The sequence below is a fragment of the Balearica regulorum genome, chromosome 7 (assembly GCF_011004875.1).
Source record: "Balearica regulorum gibbericeps isolate bBalReg1 chromosome 7, bBalReg1.pri, whole genome shotgun sequence".
In the NCBI taxonomy this organism is placed as follows: domain Eukaryota; kingdom Metazoa; phylum Chordata; class Aves; order Gruiformes; family Gruidae; genus Balearica; species Balearica regulorum.
The window spans coordinates 37,505,052-37,526,652 of record NC_046190.1 but is presented as its reverse complement, the minus strand read 5'-3'; the positions used below and the strand labels follow the sequence as shown (position 1 = coordinate 37,526,652).

The following is a 21,601-nucleotide window of genomic DNA, read 5'->3' as shown; positions in this document are numbered from 1 at the left end:
TAAATGGAATATCAAAGATACCAAAATATTTCAATCAATAGCTGTGAAAAAGAACATACCATTCTGCAATACAGCTAAAAGGGAAGAAGAAAAGCATGAATTTATTTGGAAATATTTACATGAGAAATCTGGCCAAATAGATCTCCACATGGGGAAGTATTCTGGGCAATTAAACCTTCTTGTTAATCAAATTGTGAGCTAAGTTAACTTGGACCACAACCGCTGTAAAGCTCGATTGAACAACGGGTTTTATAGCCATCATTACAGAAAGCCTATCTCCAAGTTTCTTTTGCAAGAGGCTCTTCAATTTGACTTCCCAACATTCATGCAAGTCAAACCAGAGGCATTTCACACAAATTAATGCCAGCTGCTGCCAGCTGTCTGACACAGACATTATAAGTGAAACCATTTTCAATGCCTCACAAGTCACCTTATCGACATTTCTAGCCCTCTATAGAAAGGGCTACTTTAATACTAGTCACTTGTATTAAGAAACCAATCATTCCAGATGAGATTTTGGTTTCACTTAAAGATGGCCTAACAGATATGCAGTTAAAAGATAATATATCGAAAAATGATAACATGGAGCAGGGGGGAGACTTTATAGCTGTACTCTCTCATCAGCCAAATTTAAAGGATCAGCTCCAGGGAAGAGAAAGGAAAAAAAAAAGCGCTCAGCAGCTTTCCCCTTGCGTACACCCACAGTTGTCTGTACCATACTGCCTTTATGCTTCTAGAAGAGACATCGCACCCGCTTCACGTGCTCCGACGACTCGCACGCACGCCAGAACTGGTTTCCATTAGATCTGCTCTGAAAGCGCGTTAAGCATCTGCTCCGCGCAAGCTGTGTTAGCGTCACAGCAGACTGCGCCGACACGCTTCTCACCGCTGCACTGGCGACCTCTTGGAGCACCCTGGCGCCTATTATTCTTCAGAGCAACCTCATGTAGTTTGAGACACAGCAGTGCCGAAACAACAGCTTTTGAGATATTTATAAAACAAGCTGCGTAGAATGGGAAACACAAGAACGTACCCTGAATTATTTTGGCAAGGGTTTGTAGGCAGTTTTTAGCAGCATACACGACTAATATTGTACATTCACATTAAAACCATGCATTTGTGTAGGGCAACTTTGCAACGTATGATATGATCCCGTTATGCTGGCTACAACTTAGTCAGCGTCTTCAGTTCTTCTACAAAGATTTTCAGACAATTTTATCCAGCTCGTACAGGAACGTTAGCCTTCAGATCAAATGGTAAAACAACAGTTTTCAGTTCTTGTACTAGTACACAGGAAATATTCAAGTAAGCCAACGATTCCTGGGCAAACTACTTGTTCCTCATGACCACAATTCCCACAAACCGGGCAGTTGTACCCTGAGCCGTCAGCAGCTCTGCAGAATCCTCGTGCCCTGCAACTACCACTTCTCTCCTCCCTTGTAGGGGAAAGCTATCCCTTTTTATGAGGCTGTCTGGCCAAGAGGAAAGCCAACTGACCTCCAGAAACCTTGAGAAGATGGTCTTGACTTCAGTGGTAATGCACTTCAAACCCTGGAAAACACTGAGTCTTCTCAAGGCTTATTAAAATACATGGAAAATAAGAACACCCACACATTGTGTGGCTGTGCCCTGAAGCCAAGGGATTTCAGATTGGTCATCTTACTTGAACATTTTTGTGCAGTTAAGGCTGCCAGCAAGAATCTACCCATCAATCTTATTTCCACTAGTTCATATGAAATCTGTGAAAGGACAATGGAAATTAAATTTGTGGCAAGAAGTTGTAATCATAAACATTTGGGGAGCAAAAGCTTAGGCCAGGACTGCTTTGTTCAGCAAAAAGAGCTGAAGTCACTCTCTCCTCCATAGTTTATGTTCCCTGTTTCCATAGCTATCCATCCAGGGCAACCAGCCTCACCCCTTCCCATTCCAAGAGCTGAAGGACTTTCTTGACATTGGAAAAAACACCACAGTGATGCCAGCTTTTGAGCTGATGAATTTGAAGAGTGCTTGATTGCATTTTTAATAGCTCCAAGCATTTTGTGCCTTTGGTCTCAATTTAAGATGACACGAGCAGGTTAAAAATAATCTTTTTGTGAGCTTCCCCCCCCCCCCCCATTTTTGTAATACCTATGATAGCCAGGAGAGCAGCCGCAGGCTATTTGCGCAGGTCCTGTCATGTTGCAATAGGCCAAGCAAAGGTTAGTCCCCTCCTCGGCTGTACTGTCCCCCTTCTTCACACCAGCCATGGAATATGAGGATCCATACCTTCCCATACACAGCTACAAGCATACGTATATATTACAGACCTTAAACTGAAGAACACATTGTATTCTACAGTTTGCTCCTAGACAAGATCTGTCATTATGCGAGCAATAGCTCTTTCTCCGGCTTGCTTTCTTAGACTGTTTGATCACTCTAATGGTCTCATATTATGAGGTAGTGTCAGCAAAACTGCAATTTTAGTTCTCTTTTCATTAAAGCTTAGAAAGCCATCCAAGTCCTTTCCACATGATATTCTTCGGCTCCCTGGTGGCGCAGCCGAATTCAGAAAGCCAAGCTGAAAACTGTCTAGTACCATTAAAAAAATTCCCATCAGAAGGCATTCCCAATTTCCAGAATGACTCACCCGTCACTCTTCAAGCACGCTGCTCGCACGGAAAAGCCAACCACGGTCCAAAACAAACTCCTGTAGGGTCTAAGATACTAGAAGCCAAATTTCTGTGCTGGGCAGCTGCCTGGCCAGTCAAACAATGATTTTTCTGTATTATATCTCTTAATTACAGTCACCTTCTCCCTCCGCAAGGGTTCATACAAAACTATTTGTCTCAGCTAGCCACCTCCTGAGTACGAAGATACTTTTCCAGAGACAACCTTTTAAGGAGAACTCTTTTTTTAATTCTATATGCTAAGTGCCAATAGCAAACAACGCTCCAGAGTAGCAGCATATGGCAAAACATAAAGGCAGCAATGAGTTCATCAGCTTTGTCTTTTATCTAAGCAGCTTAGAAAGAAGCAAGTCTTTACATCTCCTCTCATAGCAACCAGGACAGGTTATCAGAGCCATTGTATTCTGGGCTGTACAGGATAAAAAAAGCCCCATCCTGAAGAGCCTACAGCTTAAAGCTATAGTCAATTCCAATATAGCTTCCAAAACACGTACCATGGTTTATTTATTCTAAATACACTTGATGGAGCTCACTTCAAGGTAAGCTGTTCCTGTCAAGCCCCCAAGTCAAGGAATCTACAAATCAGATGACAAGCAGCATTAGTGCTGTCCTCGCTTGGTGTGTTTTAAGGAGGACGTCGCGCTTTCATCATTTCCACCGCAGCAGGAAACTAATGTGTTAAGAGAGAGAAATATTTCCATACGTGATTTATGAACCCTGGGGTTTAGGGGAATAAACTACATGTAACAAAACTCAGAATAAAGAGATTTGGACACAATACTAGCGTTTCATTTTGCATTTGGAGCTCTGAAAGGTTACCCTTACTGTGGCGGTGGTGTTGCTTTAAGACAGAAATAGAAAAACAGGCATGATTACGCATTTTCTTCAATAAATAATGCAAAAGGTCTACACAGTTCTGTGAACGGAGATTCAAACCCAGGTCACTTAGGTAAGCATCCCACCGATTATGGATACACTATAGAAACAGCTCTTCCAACAAATTGCCATATTTGCTTTGCTGAACCAAGTCCCAGTAAATCTTAACTTCGCCTTACCATCATTACTATCAGTGTTTTAATTAATGAGATGCAAGAAGAACTTATTATGCAAGTCATTATGGGAAAAAAAAAAAGATAGCATATGTTTTGGAAAGGAGAGCACATCAATTCCACTGTTAGCAGAACTGATTACATCTTGGTTTTTACTACAACTAGTTTTATGTACCTACACCTAAAAAAATCTTTGCCCACTAAGAAAGCTACCAAGAATTAGAAATTTTGGCTGTAGGAAGAGAAAGCAAAAGATTTTTTTTCTGGGAACGGGGGACAATATACCCCTGAAGAATTCACAAGCCAGTTGCACATGAAGTTGCAGCTGCTGCTCTTCTGTCCTTGCTACTCCACATCCTCAGGGGAGACAGAGGATTGCTGCAGGATGTTTTCGTGAGCTAAATATTAGTCAGCATAAGTATTCAACAGCTCTAACACAGGAAATCAACTGCTCGACCTCTGTTCTAAGCCACACTAGTCTCGCACGCTGTCAGGCATGCAAGCCGAAACCCTCGCGTTTCCACCGAGCCCCTTACACCGATTCAACGGCGCAAGCGCAGCAGTGTTTGCATCGCTTCCCTCTTCCCGGCGAGCGCGAAAGGGTACGTACGCACCCCTCTCTGCTAAAATGGCTGGAAAAGCATCTCGCAGCCGGCACGTTGATGGACGAGACGAGCAAACTGCTAGATCAGTACAGCAAGGCATCTATTTTTATTGTCAATCTCTTCTTTATTAATTACACATTAAACACCCAGCATTTTCCTACTCTGCCATCAGGAGAAACAGCCAAAACAGAGAGTAGGCAGACTTCCAGCAGTGCAACGTCAGTGACCAAAGACTTCTTGCTAGGTATCCTCAAGCCACACATAATGCACGAAGCCCGTTGGAGCAGCATTTATGCGTGCAATAGTTTCAGAAGAGGGAGACAAACTGCAGGTTTTTTATCAGGTTACTGACACCACAGGAAGGGCATGTCAAGAAAGCAGGTTTTGTTTGGTTAATAACCAAATACCGTTAAAATTTTAAAATTCAGTGATGCCTTTTTTCACAGGACTCAAGTAACGCTCAGGTTACTTGTTTCTTCCTAATTTCATGGTAGAATCCCCAAGTCCTCACTTTTTTCTTTTTTTTTTTTTAAATTCTTTATAGCCTCAGCTGTTCCGGGTAGTAGCATATAGTCCAGAATGTTAAAGAAAAATAATATGTCAAAAATCAAGTTGGCTAAAACATGAAATTTTTAGGATGATGCCATGAAAAAACAAGTCATCTCCCTTTTCCCTCTCAGGTTCCAGCAGTTTTAGCTCTCCAGTTCAGGCAGTTTTGCTACCTCAACTGACCTACATTTTCAAGTGCAGCAAATTTATTCCAAAACAATTCAGGTATCAAAGACCCCAGCTAATTAGATTTTTTTCTTCCCCTACACAGAAAAAGACTTTCTTCTTGTCTCTCTAGGAATAACAGATCACATCTAGATTTGTCCCCAGGGGTATTCTTCCAGCGTTTGATTGTTTCAAAGCAGCAGAGATGATGAAATAGCAAGACGCATTACAGAAAACGCAAATGATATCGCAAGCGCGCTTTATAGCGACTATTAGACTCTCCTGCGTTTCTCACGTGGCACATCGCAGAGTTCACGAGCCCAGGGCAACCAAAACCGTAGCATGAAGGCAACGTGAACAGCTGCTCACTTGGATTTGAAGTCTTGGATGTAGCGCCCGAAGCTGGAACGTATTCGTACCTTTGCCACTCCGGTATACCAGCTTCTTAACAACTAACTCTTAAAGCAGGAGACAAAATAACCGATGCACTGATGGCATTTCTACAGTCCGTCCATTTTCTCATAGCGCGCACAGCCCTGCAGAGGAACTAAATACATTAAGGTCTCCATTTGCTACACAGCTGAATGTCATGAGACCTTTAATAGAATATTAACTCACAGTATACTATTATTTGTTCCTCAGCCTTCTACATCACAAGTCATGGCTTTCAGAGTACAGTTTATTATTAGTTATTCAATGTGATCAAAGCCTCATGGCATGTTGCAAGCCTGTATCACCTTTTTTTATACAAATAGCATGCAAGTTTGTAGACAAATCTACTGACCCAAGCGAAACATTTTGGTTCCTACAGTGTTTTGCCTCACTTTTGACAGAAACTTCTTTCTTTCAAACAGCTGCAGACATTTTTCCCAGGATTAGAACGTTACATGCTTTAGTTTCGAGAGCAATGCACTAAATTAGCCACTGCACATTCAGCAACGCCACAGGATCTGAATTTTTCTTCACATCTGCTGATACAGCAACAGGTGTGGGGCAGCACCCAGGCAATACTATCTAGTAGTACTTACACAATCCACGTCCATCCTAGAGCCACGATAAGCCTCTAAAACTCCTGCCAGCACAGGGCGTTATTCATCAGAAGACAGATCTTTTAATAGATACATTATCTGAACAACAAAAATTTCTTGCACTCAACTCTTCTGCCTGGATCTTTTGCGAGATGATTTTAAGCCAAATTTACAAAATTGTGAAGCTTGACTAAAAAATACAGTATAGCAGAAGAACTTAAAAGCCACAAAGTGCGGTGTTCACAGACATCAGCAGAGCATCAAGAAAGCAGCTTAACAGATGAAACAGGAACGTTCTCTAGATGTGCACCAAAGGATGCACAGGGGAAGAAACGGTTCCCCGTTGCTATTCTATTACGTTCTGAGTGCTCATTTTTAAAACGTGTAGAGGCTTACTGATTCCATTCCTCTGCAGAACCTCTGACTTTCCACGGACAATCCAGCAATAAACAAGACCTTGGCCGTATCGCCTCTCATCCCCACCCTTTCCCTGCATGAAGACAACACGACAAGCTTCCAAAGGATAGCAGGTCTCTTGTGTCAGCCCGAAACAAAGCCTAGAGACTAAAGAAGCAGCTATCATCTCTGAAGTACGGTTCGTCGCAAGTCAGCTGAGCAGGACTGGGCAAAGCTCAAGGAATGCAAAAAGCCTTTCCCACCCTTTTAATCGGTGCATGGAAGGTCAAAATGACTTCAGAATTCTGTTAGATTACAAAACTAAAAGACCTTTCTCCAAGTGTGGGCTATATACCTTACATTTAGAAAAAAATCAAACAAAATCCCTTTCTGTCTTTAGAAGAGGAGAATAAAATTACTCACCTCTGCTCACAGAACAGGAATAAGAATGTTCTCTACTTTTTGGGAAATCCTGTCCGATTCCTCATCACCTACCCCAATGTTCCAAGCTTTGAAATTAATTCTGAACCAGGGAGTACTACCACACGGGGGGAGGAATAAACAGCAACAGCAAATGGAGAGCAGCACTTGAAAAAGCTGCCACCTCTCATGAGCACAAGACATGTCAACAATTCCACGGAGAGGAAGGAAATAGAAGCATTAGCTCTTACAAAGATAAACACTTTCTCCAAAAAAGCAACGCATTCTTGCTCTCTAATCAAGAGATTAATCATACAGGGAAACAGTGGTTACGATCTGAACAAAATTTACAGTCTAGCACAACAGGTATCATATCCAAAGGCTAAGTAAAAGTATCACTGGATTAAGGCACTTGCCAAACAGCAACACAGATCAAAACGTTACCAGACTAGAGAGTTAAACCTGAGAAAAAGGGCAGAGAGGCAAGTCAGGGCTTCTCCCAAATCACGCTGGTTTCTTCAACACCGACTGGCCAAACCTGCGCTCGTGCCGTGATGCCAAGCCCAAGGGATGTTGCTGCGACAAAGCAAGAAGGCACACCGCAGGATGACCTGCAAACCTCCTGGGCAGGAGCCCACGCGAGGCTACCCGCCGCTCCCGACGTGCCTCTGACCCGATGCGCGTTAACGTGCCCCTCAAGGTTCAAATCTGCCAAGGAAAAAATAAAGGGATGTAATCAGACCACTATTTCTACCCATTCCTAGAAATATCCTGACCTGATGTATTACACCAAAGCTTTCAAGGCAGCCAGTGGAAGATGCATTTCCCAGGGAGTTCAAAGTCTCAATTCCCGACTCCTCCAAAGCTCAGAGATATTTACTATTGATGCCAGAGCAGCATTAAGGTGCCACTCACTTCAGATAGGCGACACTCAAGGATCCTTCATCACTTCTAATTAGAGTAGTACTGCATGATTGACTCCATGCCAGAAGATGCCAAAATTCATTATGAGTCTTAGGGAGTCCTACTGGCAATATTGACCGTGTTTCCTCTCCTTAAAACCTTTCCTCAGCAGAACCATTTATTTAAATTCAGGACTGGCACAAAACTACAAACTTCTTTTTTCTGTGTTGACAGGAGCTCTGTTTTAACCGTAGACAAGGGCTTATTACCTGACGTAATGGCATGCTATCAAATGACCTGGCAGTCATCGGGTCGTACAGATGTTTCCATCCTGTTTAGAAAGGTGGAAGCAGAGCAACGTTAAGGTTTTTCAATGAGATTAGGCTAGGTTATAGTTCCAACAGAAATGAGAAGGCATCACATCAGAGAAGTAATGATGACCTGGAAGGAGAGAAATGTCACTATTATCACATCCAACACCAAGGCCATAGGAGCACAGGCCAGGAAAAATGAGTGAGAAAGCCATCTCACAAGGACAAGGACATCAACGATGCTGGGAGAACAGCACGTGTCACCCATAGCTGCCTCTTCCCAAAACTGCAACTCTTCTCCAGAAAGGGAATGCTTAAGGGATGGATAGTTTCCTCAGACAAACTCATCATAGCAACAGGCTTCATCCTACTTATTCACCTGCTGAAAAAGCTACTCCTTGGCATGGTTCTGTTTATGAAGAGACCATATAAGAGCTAAACAAACCAGTCTCGATCCTTAAAGATTACTAATCCCCTTTTACGATATAGCAAAGACAACTCTTGTGGCAGTATAGAGACCAAGATTTACCTCAATGCAGTAGTTGTTATTTGGCACAGCTATATAGAAACAAAGACTACTATTAAAACTAAGGCACACTACCACAGCTCAAACAACTGAGAGGTTTCTGTTCCTGCTGTTGCGGTGAAGTAAACAGATTAAAAGGTTTGGGAGTTATTGAAATGCACATATTGAAGATCACTAACTGTATATTTTTGCACCATGAGTGCCTTCCACTTGCCAAAGTATTTCCATGTAAATATCCCTACAAGATTTTCTGGATAACTATTACTATGAGATGAAACTGGCTTTGACTGCTGTTCTCCTACCTGAGCACATGCATGTATCGCTAACTTCTATAGTAATTTACATGGAATAAACCACTTCAAAGGACTTAGACACTAGCCCAGGAGAATCTCCTTGTGAAGAAGTGAAGTGGAAGTCATTACTAACACATCTTTAACCCATGAAACATAGAAAGCAAGACCCAAAAGGAAAGAAAGCAGCAGGGTGATGTCATGGTTACGCATTATTTGTTTATTGCCCTGCAGGCACCTTGCTCCAACACAGTGCTTCTCAACAGCCACCTCACCGGTTCCACCGCTCTGTTCGGCCGCGGCCACAAGTGTCCATCCTAGCCAGGAAGGGACAGGCTCCGCAACAGTTTGCCGCTTCACTGAGAGCCTAGGCAACAACAGAAATGACTGGATCACCTTAGACATTTCCCCCCCGCCCCCAATAAAGTCTCTTAAGAGACAGGTAGCGCTGAAAGTCACTGAAGACTAGACATTCAACTTCCTTGAGTGTAAAGCCTCATTAGCTCCCCCGTCCCTCCCTCGCATGCTAACACGCAAAGGGATAAAGGGCTCAAAGGTAGGAGGATGTAACTTGCCTAAGAGCTGGAGGAGGGTGGCTTACTAAGGTGCGGCTTACCAATTAGTAGATGTTCTGGAGTACTACCTAAAGCACATATGTCATTTCAGGCTATTCATAGTATCTGGCAAGAGCCTCCCAACAGCAAGAAACATCATATGCAAATGTCTTTTTAATTCAAAGCTCAGTCATCAGTTGAGTTTTACAGAGATACTGCATTGTCTCTTAGAAAACCTCGGTATCTAAGATTGCAGAGCAAGTCAGCATTTAGCTCCACAACCCCGTGGCAAGTATTTTGCAGCTGGTAAAACCCCTGACAGTCAGATTAGGATGACTGGGAAAAAAAAAAACAAACCAAAAGCCACACCAAGGGTTTTCTACATGGGGACACAAGCAAGAACACTAAACCAAATTAGGACTATTTTGGTTTAAAGCACCTTAATTGAAGAATTACATCAGGCTTAGTATCACTGAAAATTCCAGAGGCTTAAATTCCTGCTCTGACACCAGAGGTTATTCCTCACTCAAAATTAATTCAAAATTACCCTCCACCAAGCAGCTCATTAGAGACAAATACTTAGATGACCAGCTACCATAAAACACGAAAAACTCCTTGCTATATGCAATAGGAACCGGATGCTGCAGAACTGAATTGAATCTTATCTTCAAGAAGTTTTTTTCTCCAGGAAACAGCAGCTCAAGTTGCAAGATTAGTCATGCCTACAAAAGCACAGGGACAGTTACGTACACAAAAAGGGAAAGCCCAAGCTATGCAGGAACAGTGCTCCAGGCTCTCCCGGAACAGAAAAAAGCCTTCCACTCAAAGGGAAGAAAACAGGATTTTTAAAACCCTTTGGATATAGCTGAATCATTAATAATGTTATTTCCTCTATCAGATACCATTTAATCAACAGCTTTTTTCCTTGCCTTTTTTCTTTTTTGGTAGACATTCACGTTTTACAAGAAGCACCCCGAATCGCAGGTAAATTACCATTCAGAATGCCTTGTGTGTGCGTATACGTGCGTGTGTGTATATATATATATATATATATATGTAAGCTCACTATTTTGAAATCAAAGCTGTAAACTTGCAAGCATGTCACCATGGTTATCAGCTCAGAAAAAAGAATTCCCTTTACCGGGAATTTACGTTAAGGTGAATTTGTCCCAAGGGAAGAGTAGGTTTTGGTAGGTCTTCTAACATTTGTTTTCTTAATCATCCAAGTGTTTCTGAGGCTTTATGGAAGAGGCACTGCATTCATTTCCAAGTGTTGCAGCCCTCCGGCTACAATGAGAAGAAAGAATACACAACAACTTGAAAAAGACTTCAAGCTCAAACGCCTAAAGACAACACTCTGTACATCTACGCTGCTATTTTATCAAGCCTCAGGTCTCCCGCTGCCTGTCTGCTCTTCTGCTTCGCTCTGTAACCTCAAAGGGAAATTAATTACTCCAAAGCAAGGAAGACTGGTTATGTCAGAGCTCCTAATGATATTCAGGTACCTTCCACGCTAGCATCCTCACAGACAAGTCATCTCAGAGTCAAGGCCGGGGGGGGGGAAGTAATATACTCAATTAAGATTAAAGTACTTGTTTTCTCCTTTAGGTAGGTGTACTTCGCTTCCCAATGTGCTAACACTTGCCATCTCACTAGATCTCTTCCTTCAGTGCATTTATTTTGGCAGTTCCATCCGTTTACGCAGATATCTTGCTGTTTGGGGATGCGCGCTGTGTTTCTGAGTACGAGGGATTACAAGAGACTTATCAAGGCCCTCACATTCCTGTTTTAAGGCTAATTCTGTTGGGGTGGGGTTAGGGCTTGCGGTTGGCAACGCTGCGAAGGTCTTTTATTACAGGAGGCAGAGTTTACATTAGTTTAAAACTAGTGGGCCATTGCAATCAGTAATTGCCTGCAATACCAGCCTCCCTTCAATAAGGGTTGCCTTTGCCAGGAATACAAATGCAATCTTTAAACAAAGCAGCACTTCGATCACTGTTTCAGATAAATATATATATTTATTAGCTACTTTTAAACTTAAGTTCCTTGCATGTGCGACACCATTGCATATTGGAGTTTGTCACATGCATGGAGAGGGGCTGCTGGCCTTGCACCAATGGATGGGGTTAAGAGCTCAAGGGCCAGGTCTAGCAGAGAAACAGGAGGTACACAGCAAAAAAACCACAAGAGACTCGCATACGTCCCTTTTTGCCAAGCCTGGTGAGCTCCAGGATTGCAGCGTACCACCGTGACTCGGCCAGATTCTCAGATCAAGTTGCTCGCCAAGTAGAGGAGATTGTCACCGGCCTCAACTTCAACCTTTCGACATTCAAAAAACTCCCAAACAGGATATTCAAGTAGGGCTGAGTAAACAATCACAGGAAATTAATTTTATATTCTGCTAGAGGGAATGAAGCAGCTTCTTTCCAGCTGAGAGCATATAATTATTTGGCACCAACTGACTACATCTCAGAAGCTACGACAGCAGCCGAACAGTCCATTTTAGTAGAGTAAGCCTATCTTTCCTTTGTTTCAACTCAATTGGTTTTCCAGTCCTACCAACTGCCTGGAAAAATATAAGCTGCCCGGAGGATTTGGGGCCATGATGACCAATAACGACATTCTCTTCTGTACAAGCAATTTTGCAATGCATCGAATACAGTTGGGCCAAACAAGCCACCAAGGACACAGCAGGGCAAGAACCACAGCACAGCCCAGGCTGGAAGGGACTCACAGACCCCTGAAGCTATTTTCCTGTTTCACTCCAGCATTAACATTCAGCATAACGGCTCAAAATACATCTACTAGCAGACTCTGAAAGGAAGAATATTTGTCCTTATCTGAGGATAGGATAAGCGGATGGTGACCACAGCTTTTATCTCCCAAAAGCAGCACGGCTAAAAACCTGAAGCACCCCATTCTTAACCGTGCAGTGAAGCTCAATTGAATCTACACTTAACTCCTTTTACGCTGTAGACTTCTACTTTTTTTTTTTTTTAAAAGTGCATTGAGGTGTTTAGAAGAGATTTCTTAATGAGGAATATCCAAACTACTGCAGTTGACTCAACTGCTAGACCCAACACGGCCAATGACAGCGACGTCTCGTTACGCCATATATTTATATTATTTCAGGGGCCGTGGGACTTGACACATTTAGCATGCAGGCAGCTATTGCAAAACAGCAGACGGCAGCATTTCTTCTGCCTCAGAAGGTTGTTCATCACTTTCAAATGTCGAGATGGTGCGTTTCGTACCCTCCCGTTCATTTCTGAGGACAGCAGATGAGGAAGAGCGCTTGTATGGTCACTCACGACAAAGCGGCCGCCTAGTCCTTTACCAGACTGCAGTAACACAGCCCAGATGCTCCAGATTCAGTTGGTACTATTGAACTTTTTATCCTACTACTCAAATAAAAGAAAAAAGTGGGTAATTGGTCATTGGGACATATACAAAATAATTGCTATCATTATGTAAACTCTTCCCCCACGCAGACATCCATAAGTAGCGTTTTAGGTTCTGGCCAACATATTTGCCCCTGCTTGCACATTCAAGCAAAGTCTGACACTAACTATTTTTCTTTTCAAGATGGGGACTCTCACATAAGGCTTCCTGTCCAATATATTTAGATGTCATTGTTTTTCCAAGCTGTCTCTAATGAGTAATTAGAGGGGGAGGCTGGTTTTGTTTTGTTTTTAGAATCAGAACTAGTTACGGCCTCTCTATAAAGGGGAAAGAGGAATTCAGAGTAAGTAGCTCTGGTGCCAATATTTCAAAAATAACCAACTTGCATAATCTCAAAAGCATTCTTATGGAAGCTCTCCTTCAGAAAAAGGCCTTTGATGATCGCTGTGGTTTTGACAGCAAGATCCTTATATGGATTCAAACCACAGAATGTTTTATGCAGAGTGATAATTTTAATGCCGATCACTAAGAACATGTTGAATGAATGGAGGACAGAACTGAAAGATTCAGGGAGGCCTTGAGATCGCTGACTTTCAATCTTCATACCAGAGATACCAGGGGATTTTGGCAGAACTTTTGTTTTTATTTAGACACAGAGAGTTTTCGTAAGAACGAGCTCTGTGCCAAATGAGCTCCCAGCCAGGGATGCACCCAGTGCCCGGGAGATCAACAAGGAGTGACCAAGATGAGGGGTCTCTACGTTCTTCAGATGTGGGACGATGTCCTCCAGATACATGGACCGCAGCACATGGACCGCAGCACACGTTTCCCAAGTATTTATTATGGAAACAAGATAAAGAAGTGTCATTTCTAAGACCTGACATTAGTGCAAACAGAACGCTACATCAACAGGAACGCTTATCACAGAGTTAACCAGGCTGCACAGTTCCTTGACAGTTTGACAGGGAGCTTGAACTCTTCACCCTTTAAATCCACTCAGCGCGTACATCTACACCTAATCCTCCCTTTCCCCTAAAGCCTCATAGCCACAACAGGCAAGGTGGGTCTTCCCCGTACCTTTACGTGGCTAAGAACCAGCATACGTACACTACGCAGAGCGTTAAGGGGAACAATGCTTCTGGCAACAAGTTCTAGACAGCATTGCTAATATTTTGATTTTTCTACAGCTTTATGAGGAACATGAACTGAAGATGTGGTGTATTTATTGCACGCCAGCTCTGCTTCCCAAACCTCTAAGGAGGAAACTCGCCAGAGAGAAGAGCACAGGGTCTATGAAAGCACCCAGTGTGTCCCTAACAGTTAGGTACTTGTGAGCCTTGGATAGTCTTCGTGATAGGAAATAAAACAGCATTCCCCGCGTTCCAAAGGGCTCATGCCTCGTGTAACTCAACTATCCCAAAAGAGATCCTGCAAAAATGAAATCTCAACATACGTTTTGACAGGCTCTTAACACGAGCTTGTAGGGATACATTAGAGCAGTATTACTCATTCTGGGGTCAGCAGAGCACTTCTGATCCAAAGGGAAGTGAAAAGCAGTTCACTGTAGTATTACAGAAGACCAACCCCACAATTTTCTCCACAAAGCAGTAGCACCCCAGTAGATATAGCTGGAGTCTGTCAAAAGTCTCTAGTTTTACTAGAATGACATTTTATCAAGCAAAACAGTTTGCTTGAGCAAAGCAGTCATGATGATTTACAAGGCCAGCTTTGATGTATTGATAAGAAACAAGATTATCCCCTCATCTCGCCGCCTCCTTTGCTGAAAAAAAAAAAGAAGACCTAGTGCTTCAATTTCAATGGAAGGCTAAGGGAAGACAACATTTAAGCAGAAAAATTCAAAACCAAACCACCACGAAAGAAAGTAGCATCGCATGCAGGCACAGACTTGCCGAAGACAAACCAGCATTCAATCGTCATAGCGGTCTCCTACTAAACACAGCGCTAAAAAGAGCGAGGGGGAGTAGAAGCATTAAGCTAAATATTTGGACAGACTTCTGAAAAGCCAATGAAGTACCACAAACTGGCTTAGAAAAAAGCTGCAGCTTTCATTTTAAACCAAGAATATACTTTCATTATGGACTTTAAACACTTAATGGGAAAAGGACACAAACTCATTAAACGGTCAAAACTAGATAACAAAAAACTGTATTTGGACTGACAATCTTTTCCTGGAGTTCTAGCTTTCCATTATATTTTTGTGCAGCACTACATTAAGCTCTACCGAATACCAGAGCAGGGCATGTAATAATTCATTTTACTTGTCGACAGTTACATTTGGATATATCCTATCTTGCCAAAATGAGAAACGTAGTAATTTGCATTTCCTTTGTCACCTGTTATTTCAGAGACGAAGCATTAAGCAGGATTAAATTATGTCATTTTTGCCCAAAGTAACATCATGATTATAGCCACAGGGATTCATGGAGGAAGTCCATTCTCCACAGAATTTTCTGTGAATGTTCTGTCAAGCATTTAAAAATTAGCTGTAGTATGTAGGTGTTTCACACAAACTTCCGCGCTTGGGTACCAAATTTGAATTGGAGCGCTCCAACAGCGCTCAGTAGCAAAATTTGAAAAAGCTTGTGCTTTAGGAAAATTTTTTTTTATGTATGGCAACCCAGTGGTGCCAAAGACTTCATTCCATCTCTCAGAAATAGGTCTAAGAATAGCACTTGTCCTTTACTCCCCTCCTCAGCATCAACACCACATCAGTTTAAGAGCTTTTAGGAGCAGAGGAGGAGGAAGGAGAAAGAGGAGCTGATCCACAAGGTTAATGTCAACAGGATCCTCAAGGCTGCGAGCATCTGCAACGTTCCTGGAGGTGCCAGGACTTTTGTGTACAGCCACCGTAGGAAGTCTGGAGAGGGACAAGAGAAGTACTGAAACTTCTACCTCGGAAACCCAAATAGCAGCTGATCTACAGAAAAAAGCAAGAATTTGTCAGGAGCCTGTTCCATCAATAATCGAGGGACAAAACTGAGGGGGCGTGAGCAGCTGCGATGCAGGTACTACATAGTACTATCATGTCAGAACAACTTCTCCGTCTCTTAGATGACTTCATTACTCACAAGTGAAGTCTGGATCCATCTGTTCCTGTTCAAGTGTAAAATGGCTTGGTGTGACCCCTCTACAGCCCTTCATTGCAACGCACATCTGTTCTTCCTTACGCAGCCTTCCCATCGCCCCAGCACAGTGACACACACCCCCCAACACTAGCAATAAAATACACATCAAAAGAAGAAAAACACTTTCCAGCTGGCAACTCTAGCCTTACCATTTAGTCCACACAAAGTTCTAGGAAAGCACGTAAAGCACAAGCATTTGAAATAGCTTTCCTATTTCTAAGGTGCCGCAAAAAAATCCCTCTCCCACGCAACTCTCCTGGCTACTGCAAAATCCTGCTAAGTCTGAATTAGACTGCAATTTGCAGACAGCCAGAGAGCACTGAGAAGTCCTGCACTGCTCCCAGGCTGCTGCATCAGCTCTCAAAATGCTCTCCGGCAAGCAGGTCTATCTTTGCTTCTTGAGGACACCTCTCAGGGCATCCATCAGATGCCATCAGATGCCAGCTTGCCTCTACTCTGCCCAACAACTTGGTTACTTCCAGTGTTTGTTTCCCATCACATCCTCCTCAGACATACCACCTTGCCACTAACCACTTCCAAAAAAACTAGAGACATCTGAAGAGGGAGGAAAAACAAAAAAAAATCTGGGGAAGGATAGGTCTTATTGCTACAGGGGACAAACAAGAAGGTTAATAACCCACCCAGAAGCATCAGCTTAGCTGGTCAAAATCTGTTACAGCCCAACACTGCTCACTCTCCCATTCTCTGTGATTTTTTTAAGCTCTAAGTAACACTCAGTCCCTAGATAAGTCATGAAACTACAGAACTCATATTCCATGTACAACCCTGTGTCCGATATCACCTGGCTTTGCATTCATGAGAGACAGACTTGCTTGAACAGAGCCAGGTTCACATGCTTCACTTCTCAGTCTGCAAACTAAGCTTTGTACGAAGAGTTCAAGATGGCTCTGGCCAAGTTGTGACCCTCACGTGAGTAGGGCATCTCTACGAGTAGAATTTATCAAAAAGATTTATTAACAGTAGGGGAGAAAAACAAACAGCAGCACTGAAAAAACAGAAATTGTGGTCAAGCATTACTAAGATTGCACCAAAACTCTTACTCAAACCATGTGGAAAGTACATTTTTGATTCCGCCTTGTATTTCAGAAGGCCCTCTACTGTAGCTTTTATAGACTCTGCTAGAACCACCAACAAAAACCTATGGAAAATCTTCTCTCAACTCACATCATCAATGCCTACAATCCTGCCATCTGCCCAAAGTACATAAGGGGAGCTAAAGCCAACCTGGAAAAACAACCAAACACCAAACCCACACAGGTCTAAACAGCCTCACGCTATTTACACACACACACACACGTCTCTACCCATTGATAAAGGTCTCTGCTTTTGGTAAATTTGCCAAAGAATAGAGCTGTAGTGGCGCGAGGCAGGATACGTCCTGCCTGCTCATCCTACCCCAGCCAGCAACCCTAAACAGATGCCCTGGCAGACCTGTGATCACTGCTATTATTACATATCTCTAATCTTGATCCTCATTAAAAAACTACTAAGAAATCCATTTTATTACATTTATTTTCATACATGCTTTCAGGGGCAGGAAAAAAAAAGACCAGACAATGCCTTCCAGGAACTAACATCCTGACCAAGATTAGCAAGATCTACAGATACTACCACTTCTCTCATCCCAAAGAATAATTTACTCTGGTGTAGTCATAACGAGCGCACAACCACAAATGTTTACCAACGCCTTCCTCCGTATTTTATCTAAAGACGAGTTTGGCATCGAAATAAGTGTGGAGTGAGTGAGGTTAGTTCCATCAGCTATACAACAGGTATTTAGAATCTGCTTTCCGGAGCACAGCTGCCAAGTTCATGCATGCGTTTAGCATTAAAAGCTCACGGCAATGCCAAATCCGTCCTTTGCATATGAAGTTACAGATCAGGTTCTTGCAAGTTCAGCCTTGAAGGAAATGAACTCAGGAGAGCCTAGAGGAGCTACATGAACTTATTCAAAAGCTACTCCATCTGCTTCCTGTTAAAAAAAAAAATCCCTCTCCAGCCATTGGTACATGAATTATGTTTATCACCTGAAAAATCACAAGTTTTGCTCTAATTTTGCACACAACTGGTACACTTGGGGGGCAAAAAAAAAAAAAACCACAAACAAAAACCAACATACCATAACACCCAACACAGACCATCTGTCAATCAGAGCACAGTGCTCAGTTTGACCTGAATAAAGCAAGAGAGTCACAGGTGAAAAAGCAAAAATTTCTTTCCTGCGCCTATCCTACCTACTGTCCCCCTCTACCCCATCAACTATATTGGGGATTCTGGCCTGAAACACCTCAGTAAGGAAAGATAATATGGAAGTTGTAGGTTTGCCTTGAAAAAAAGAAAACCTTGTATGTTTGTACACTATGCATTATCCACTTCAAATACAAATGTTGCATTACTTGTGCTAAATCCAGACTAACTAAGAAGAAAATGCTCATACAGCTGTAATATCAAAATCCAGTCTAACATTAAGACAGCACCTTGCAGTTTGGTATCAAGAGCATATGTGTTAATCAAACGCATGCATCCATATTCCCCTCTACTGCCAAAATCTACCACAAGAGCAAGGTAGAGAACAGACAATTCTCTAAAGCAAGTTTATTTTGGGGGTTTTTTGAAAAATCATTCAAACCAAGTTCACTGAATAGAAGTTGTCCCAGATACTTGACCTGCTACAGAGAATCAGCCACATCACTTGTTAATCACAGCAGCCCACTAACCTTCAAGAAATACATATACCTTACATGACACAAAAGCATGAAGTCCACCAGACATTTGAGAATATTTCTTGAAATCTAGGACAAGAACAGACACGAGCCATAGAGACAAACCATCACCTGAAAGGCTTGTTCATGAATGCCATCACTGACATTTGAACTGGTTAGAGAGAAAAAGATAGGTCGCAGGTTCGTACTAAAGATTTTGCATGTTTCCACAGACTCGTATGAATGGGTTTAGATGTTGCTGCTCAGCCATATAGCACAGAACATAGCAGGAGAATCCTAATTATCCCAAATATACAACTGATATAGCAATACAGGCCCAACCTACAATTTCAGGCTACCAGCAAAACATCAGCGTGCTCCTTGGATTTTAACCGTTTGTGATAAGCGAGTAACAGATGTCACAACAGCGAAGGCTGCTGTAAGGCAGTCCTGGCGGATGTACATAGGACATACTGAGTTAATCTTCATAGTATTCAAAGGTTTTACAAGTTTGCCAGATAAATACACATTAAATAACACCAAGAATGTAAATTCATCCTCCAGCACCGGTCCTCCCTCTCTTGCTGTTTATAGACTCCAGCAGAAGTGATCAAGCTATAAAAGAACTCTCTCATTACCACCTGCTCAGCCTTCAGTATACTGCATATCTTCAAAAGAAGGGGGAAAAAAACCCAAAAAACAAAAAACCCACCCCAGGAAAGTACACGTTGCCAAACTGGCTCTCGCCGACATGTACGACATTCTTCTAACAAAACCGTCTTACCACATAGTATGCAATTGTGCCCAGACTAAAGCCGTAGGCAGGAAAGCAAGAGTCAGGCACAGTTATAGCTAAACTCGAAAGGCCAGGTTTATCTGCCATTTCATTATTTTTCACTGAAAAACGTAGACATTCAAATTGTTTTAATCACCTCTCAGGTCAAAAGTTAGGAAGGTGAATAACTTGATTGTCAAGACCCACCATGGTGTAACCCAGGATATTTTCCTGCCCAAACACCCCTAGCTCAGAAAAACCGTGATGACTTCTTTCCATTTGGTTGCCTGTATTGGAAAAAAATGTGGGGTTTTGACAGCTCTCAAGAGGAACAGACTACCACATCCTTTCAGCATTGAAAAGCTAAACAGCCATCTAAGGCAGTATTACAATCTAGAGAAAGACAATTCTGATGATGACAATTATAATGATAACAATTCCCTTAAATCTGTCTAAATACCTGCAAAAATACAGCAACCGCTAAGAACAAAAACTTTAAATAAAAGCTTACACTCTAATACCCAGTCAGTTCCCCAGCAAGACAGGAAAGCACAAGCTCAAGATGTGGCAAGTAGTTTCTAAATGAACACAGTTATTTGGAAGTAAGCTCGTTTCTGCAACGCCAGTAAGGCAATACAGCAACCACTAAGGATTACAGTTCTGACTGCTGCACCCACCAGTTCCGGAGTCACAAGCATTCACCATCCCATCCTTTAAGCTGCCAGGAACTTCTACACACAGCTACGTCCACGGGGAAACAGGATTAAAAGAATCATTCACTGAATTGATAGCAGTGTTGACTTACTAGTTGTTTTAATCACCCTGTTGACTTCAGCAGGTCTCAAAACACCGCACCACGCTGAATAGACTTCCTCATCCTACACCTTTTACTGACTTGACCGCCCAAGAACAGCATGCTAAGACACAATTCAGTGGTAAATACACTTTATTAGACTTAGAAGTTTTCATATGCAGTTAAACTCCCACCAGAAAAATCAGAGACATACGATGAAGTGAACAGACTGGTCTCCAGATCAAGCTCATTCAGAAAGGCTATGGCAATTTCCCTCATCAGCAGATAATGAAAACCTATCAAATCACATCTTAACCATAAGAATTCATATCCCATTCTAGATTACTACTCAAAAATTCATCAGTCATAGCTAACCTTAAACAAATACAGATTAATGTCACTTTTTGACCAAATCCCATCTAGTTCCCCCCAAACTATTTTTCCATCAGTCTTCCCAATAAACAGAAGGATGTATCCAACACACTCAAAACCCTACTGGGCTTCCAAAAATTTTTGGAATTTTTCAAGTTTTCAAGTGCAATTTTGCAAGTTATTCTCAAAGCACATTAACAGTTCGCACCTTTGATGAAACCGTAAGACTAGCACACAGAGAACAAAGATTTTCTTTTTGCCTTTTACATGTTCTGCAAAAAGCCTCAGAAGTTGACTGCCATTAACACACACTGAAACTGGAATCAACTATGATACTCAACACCTCTTAAGATGCCTCTAAGAACTGAAACCTTTGCTATCCAAGACTTTCAGGTTTTTACTTTTATGCTGGTAGACAAAAGCACAAAGATCAAAATGGTAAAATAGTGAAGAGATAAACTAAAAGATACCAGAGGAGAGCAAGTAATGTGGCGGGGGTGGAAGTGGTGAAGAACCTCATTAGTCAGGCAAGAGTTTAATTAAAGTGTGGAAAGAACAGTACTGCCAAATTCCAAAATTGAATTATTTTTTAACTAGGAGTAGAGAGCCCCAGAACACAGGCAGTTCAAGACAACTGAAGATCTAATGCAATGGCATTTAAGTGAGAAACAGGAAAGCAAAAGTGGAGCTGTACATTGGGATTTTTCCTTGTTTGAAGTCGTAATTCCATGCATAAGCCAGGTAATACTGGTGCAACACTACTACCTTCCTCACTGACCTGGGCGAGGGCAGAGAATTCACTCTCAGCATGTTTAAAGACCACATTAAAAAAGGAGGAATGGCCAATACACTAAAGGGTAGGGTTATCACTTTGGTTATAACCTCATTGTGCTGCATTAACAAAAGCAGAACTGCTTCCCTCTGCCTG

General features: G+C 42.2%; 1 protein-coding gene across 5 annotated transcripts in view; it reads right to left on the bottom strand.

Moving 5' to 3' along the window:
* The window catches only part of MCU (mitochondrial calcium uniporter), a 91,942-nt gene that overhangs the window by 49,266 nt on the left and 21,075 nt on the right, over nt 1-21,601 (bottom strand). The gene's annotated exons all lie outside the window — the stretch shown is intronic.